Source organism: Triticum dicoccoides, chromosome 4A, assembly GCF_002162155.2.
Source record: "Triticum dicoccoides isolate Atlit2015 ecotype Zavitan chromosome 4A, WEW_v2.0, whole genome shotgun sequence".
Classification (NCBI taxonomy): domain Eukaryota; kingdom Viridiplantae; phylum Streptophyta; class Magnoliopsida; order Poales; family Poaceae; genus Triticum; species Triticum dicoccoides.
The window spans coordinates 82,369,317-82,375,512 of NC_041386.1; positions in this window are offsets into that span (position 1 = coordinate 82,369,317).

Consider the following 6,196-nt stretch of genomic DNA (forward strand, 5'->3'; position numbering starts at 1 on the left):
GATCAGAGTGACAGTCAGAACAAATCTGAGGAACATGTGCAGCTGAGTGAGGGTTCAGATCCCTCGAGCACTTCTGATGATAGCAGGAGGAGCACTCCCAGCAACTTTCCCAAGGCAGCCACTAGAGCAAGGAAGAAGAAAACCTCAGAATCTAAGGATGAGGATTATGTTGCCACTAAGGAGGAAGTAAGCTCCAAGAAGAAGGTGCTGAAAAAGGAGTATGGCACACCTGCTACAGCTTTTTGATGTTCCTCAGAAGTTCAAGGTCATGAGTTTGATTGTAGAGACAATCAAGAGGACTGCTGCTGACCAGAAGAGAAGCTGTGGGTATGCTCTACACATTCAGGAGCTCATCAACTCCAAGATGGGCACATGAACATATCTATTTGATAAGGAGCATCTACCCCTGCATCCTGAATTTGAAGATAACACAGTTGTGATGAATGAGGAGGAACCATCTTCAGTACAAGCACAAGAGAAGAGAGCCAAAGCTAAGGTAGAGAAAGATGCAAGGATGCCAAGTGCAGAAGAAGCATCTCAGGTGTTCCTCAAGTCAAAACAAGATCAATTAGGCTATCTGATTCAAGCTACACTGAGGATTGAGAAGGGCTTGGCCACCCTGACTCAGAATCAGGAAAGCCCGGAGAGGATTGTTGAGACAAAATTCTATGATCTTGACCTCGAGGTAACTGAGATACAGACTGCCATTGAGCAGCTTCAGGAGGAAGCACAAGAGAGGAGAGGGAGGCAACTACTGATGCATTCCAGCGAGTGCCAAGGAGTCAGAGGTCTGCTGCCGTGCTAGTGACAGATTCTAGAGCTACAGCATCAGCACCAGCAGCTACAACTCCAGTGCCACCTCCAGTAGCCACTCCATGAGCTCCAACTACATCGATAGATGCCTTCGTCCTTGGAGTTCTCTCTACACCACCTCCTGAAGACCAAGCCTGAGAGACACATAACACTATGCATATTTGAACTTTTTGGTAACTTGTTGCCAAAGGGGGAGAAATATGTATAGATCATAGGCTTCGAGAGAGTGTTTTGCGTCTTTGCCTTTGGTTGAACTTTTTATTGTGTGAGATACTTTATGTCCTTGTGTGAGATACTTGTGTGATCATGTGATTGATCATTTGCTACCTTAATGCTTGTTTAGATGATACTATCTTTTGTATCCATATATGACCATTCACTTGCTTGGGGATGAGTGCATGCTTTTAATTTCTATCATTTTGAGCGCTCCACCAAGATGTATGTGACATGGAAGAGTAACCCATGATCCTAATCGATTGTGCATTTGCATTCAAAAGCAAATTTTAAATAATGCACAAATTTAGGGGGAGCTCTTGCTTATCACATACTTCTCAAAGTGACGATGTTTTTCCATCTTATTATCATTTGTCGAAGCTTTGATCTATATGTTGTCATCAATTACAAAAAAGGGGGAGATTGAAAGTGCAACTATCCATGGGTGGTTTTGGTAATTCCTAACAACATATAGCCCATTGAGCTAATGCTATTTCAAGATAAATATTTCGGGAAAGCTCAATGTTTGGCATGGCATGGATTAGAAAGTGGACCCCTCAAAATACTAAGAACACATGTTGGCTCAAGCTCAAGACTCTACATTTTACTTTTAGTGATCCAAGATCACATTGAGTCCATGGGAAAAGCTAATACTATTAAAAGGGGATGAGGTGTTGCTTAATGAGTTACTTGCTCAAAATGCTTAGTGATATGCTCCAAAACCCTCAACTACTTTCTCATATCCACATATGTCCCAAACCAAAAGTCAAACTCGGCCCCACCGAAATTTCCTACCCGGCGCCACCGAGTTCACTTAACATAGCCACTGCCACAAACCCTAGTCATTTCGGTCTCACGGATAGGGATCTCAGTCTCACTGAGATGGGATTGCAACCTCTCTGTTTCCCTTCGTAACGTTTCGGTCCAACCAAGATGAGCGATCGGTCCCACCAAGATTGCAATGCAAACTCTCTGTTTCCCCTTCGTAACGTTTCGGTCTAACCGAGATGAGCGAATTGGTCCCACCGAGTTTGCCTGACCAACTCTCTGTTTTTCTATTACGAAAATCGGTCCCACCGAGTTTGTGTAATCGGTCTCACCAAGATTACATTATGCCCTAACCCTAATGGAATCGGTACCACCGAGTTGACATGTCGGTCCCACCGAAAATCCTAACGTTCACATTTTGAACTAAATCGGTCTGACCGAGTTTCATGATTCGGTCCCACCGAGTTTCGTGATTTGTGTGTAACAGTTAGATTTTGTGTGGAGGCCATATATACCCCTCCACCCACTCTTCATTCATAGAGAGAGCCATCAGAACATGCCTACACTTCCGACATACATTTTCTGAGAGGGAACCACCTACACTTGTGTTGAGGTCAAGATACTCCATTCCAACCACATAAATCTTGATCTCTAGCCTTCCCCAAGTTGCTTTCCACTCAAACTCTCTTTCCACCAAATCCTATCCTATGAGAGAGAGCTGAGTGTTGGGGAGACTATCATTTGAAGCACAAGAGCAAGGAGTTCATCATCAACACACCATCTATTACCTTTTGGAGAGTGGTGTCTCCTAGATTGGTTAGGTGTCACTTGGGAGCCTCCGTCAAGATTGTGGAGTTGAACTAAGGAGTTTGTATGGGCAAGGAGATCGCCTACTTCATGAAGATCTACCCTAGTGAGGCAAGTCCTTCATGGGTGATGGCCATGGTGGGATAGACAAGGTTGCTTCTTCGTGGACCCTTAGTGGGTGGAGCACTCTGTGGACTCGCGCAACCATTACCCTTAGTGGGTTGAAGTCTCCATCAACGTGGATGTACGATAGCACCACCTAACGAAACCATGCCAAAAATCTCCGTGTCTACATTGCGCTTGCCCCCTCAAACTCCTCCCTTTACCTTCATATGCAATTGTTTTACATTCCGCTGCTATACTCTTAGAATTGCATGTGTAGGTTGATTACTTGACTTGTGCTAAGTTGTTAAAATCTGCCAAGACTTAAAATTGGGAAAAGGCTAGATTTTTATTTGGTCAAGTAGTCTAATCACCCCCCTCTAGACATACTTTCGATCCTACATACTCCATCTCACATGATGACCAGACATGGTTTAGTTGATATGGATCACATGATCATTTAGATGACTCGGAGGATGTCTATCTAAGTGGGAGTTCTTAAGTAATATGATTAATTGAACTTAAGTTATCATAAACTTTGTCCTGATAGCATTTGCATATCTATGTTGTAGATCAATAGCTTGCATATAGGTCCCATGTTTTATTTTTGATATGTTCCTAGAGAAAACTAAGTTCAAAGATGACAGTAGCAATGATGTGGACTGGGTCCGTGATCTGAGGATTATCCTCGTTGCTGCATAGAAGAATTATGTCCTTGATGCACCACTAGGTGACAAACCTATTACAGGAGCAGATGCAGAGGTTATGAACATTTGACAAGCTCGATATGATGACTACTTGATAGTTTAGTGCACCATGCTTTACGGCTTAGAACTGGGACTTCAAACACATTTTGAATGCCATGGAGCATATGAGATGTTCCAAGAGTTGAAATTGGTATTTCAGACTCACGCCCATGTCGAGAGGTATGAGACCTCTGACAAGTACTTTGCCTACAAGATGGAGGAGAATAACTCAACTAGTGAGCATATGCTCAGAATGTCTAGGTACTACAATCACTTGAATCGAGTGGGAGTTAATCTTCCAGATAAGATAGTGATTGACGAATTTCTCTAGTCACTATCACCAAGTTACTAGAACTTCATGATGAACTATAATATGCAAGGGATGATGAAAATGATTCCCAAGCTCTTCGCGATGCTGAAATCGGCGAAGGTAGAAATCAAGAAATAACATCAAGTGTTGATGGTTAACAAGACCACTAGTTTCAAGAAAAAGGGCAAAGGAAAAGAAATGGAACTTCAAGAAGAATGACAAGCAAGTTGCCACTCCCATGAAGAAGCCCAAAGCTAGACCTAAGCCTGAAATAGAGTGCTTCTACTGCAAAAGGAATGGTCACTGGAAGCGGAACTACCCCAAATACTTGGCGGATCAGAAGGATGGCAAAGTGAACAAAGATATATTTGATATACATGTTATTGATGTTTACTTTACTAGTGTTCATAGCAACCCCGGAGTATTTGATACCGGTTCAGTTGCTAAGATTAGTGACTCGAAACAGGAGTTACAAAATGAACATAAACTAGTTGAGGGTGAAGTGGCGATGTGTGTTGGAAGAGATTCCAAGGTTGACAAGATCACCATCACATACTCCCTCTACCTTCGAGATTAGTGTTGAACCTAAATAAATGTTATTTGTTGTTTTCGTTGAGCATGAATATGATTGGATCATGTTTATTGCAATATGGTTATTCATTTAAGTTAGAGAATAATTGTTGTTCTGTTTACATGAATAAAACCTTCTATGGTCATACACCCAATATGAATGGTTTATTGAATCTAGATCATAGTGATACACATATTCATAATGTTGATGCCAAAATATGCAAAGTTGATAATGATAGTGCAACATATTTGTGGCACTGCCGTTTAGGTCATATTGGTGTAAAGCGCATGAAGAAACTCCATGCGAATGGACTTTTGGAATCACTTGATTTTGAATCATTTGATGCTTGCGAACCATGCCCCATGGGCAAGATGACTAAAACTCCGTTCTCCGGAACAATGGAGCGAGCAACTGACTTGTTGGAAATAATACATACCGATGTATGTGGTCCGATGAGTGTTGAGGCTCGCGGCGGGTATCGTTATTTTCTGACCTTCACAGATGATTTGAGCAGATATGGGTATATCTACTTAATGAAACACAAGTCTGAAACATTTGAAAAGGTTGAAATAATTTCAGAGTGAAGTGGAGAATCATCGTAACAAGAAAATGAAGTTTCTACAATCTGATCGTAGAGGCGAATATTTGAGTTACGAGTTTGGCCTTCATTTAAAACAATGTGGAATAGTTTCACAACTCACACCACCTAGAACACCATAGCGTAATGGTGTGTCTGAACATCGTAACCGTACTTTATTGGATATGGTGCGATGTCTCTTACCGATTTACCACTATCATTTTGGGGTTATGCATTAGAGGCAACTGCATTCATGTTAAATAGGGCACCATCTAAATCCATTGAGACGACTGATACGTCTCCGTCGTATCTACTTTTCCAAACACTTGTTGCCCTTGTTTTGGACTCTAACCTGTATGATTTGAATGGAACTAACCCGGACTGACGCTGTTTTCAGCAGAATTGCCATGGTGTTGTTTTATGTGCAGAAAACAAATATTCTCGGAATGACCTGAAACTCCACGGAACATCTTAGAAAAAACAATAAAAAATCCTCGCCAAAGATGAAGATCAGGGGGCCCACACCCTTCTCACGAGCGTGGGGGCGCCCCCCCTATGGCGTGCCCCCTACCTCGGGGGCCCCCTGGATGCCCTCCGACGCCAACTCCAACTCTATATATTTGCTTTCGGAGAGAAAAAAATCAGAGAGAAGAAATCATCGTGTTTTAGGATACGGAGCCGCCGCCAAGCTCTAAAACCTCTCGGGAGGGCTGATCTGGAGTCCGTTCGGGGCTCCGGAGAGGGGGATTTGTCGCCATCATCATCATCAACCATCCTCCATCACCAATTTCATGATGCTCACCGCCGTGCGTGAGTAATTCCATCGTAGGCTTGCTAGACGGTGATGGATTGGATGAGATTTATCATGTAATCGAGTTAGTTTTGTTAGGGTTTGATCCCTAGTATCCATTATGTTCTGAGATTGATGTTGCTATGACATTGCTATGCTTAATGCTTGTCACTAGGGCCCGAGTGCCATGATTTTAGATCTGAACCTATTATGTTTTCATGAATATATGTGAGTTCTTGATCCTATCTTGCAAGTCTATAGTCACCTACTATGTGTTATGATCCAATAACCCCGAAGTGACAATAATCGGGACCACTCCCGGTGATGACCATAGTTTGAGGAGTTCATGTATTCACTATGTGCTAATGCTTCGTTCTGGTTCTCTATTAAAAGGAGGCCTTAATATCCCTTAGTTTCCAATAGGACCCCGCTACCACGGGAGGGTAGGACAAAAGATGTCATGCAAGTTCTTTTCCATAAGCACGCATGACTATATACG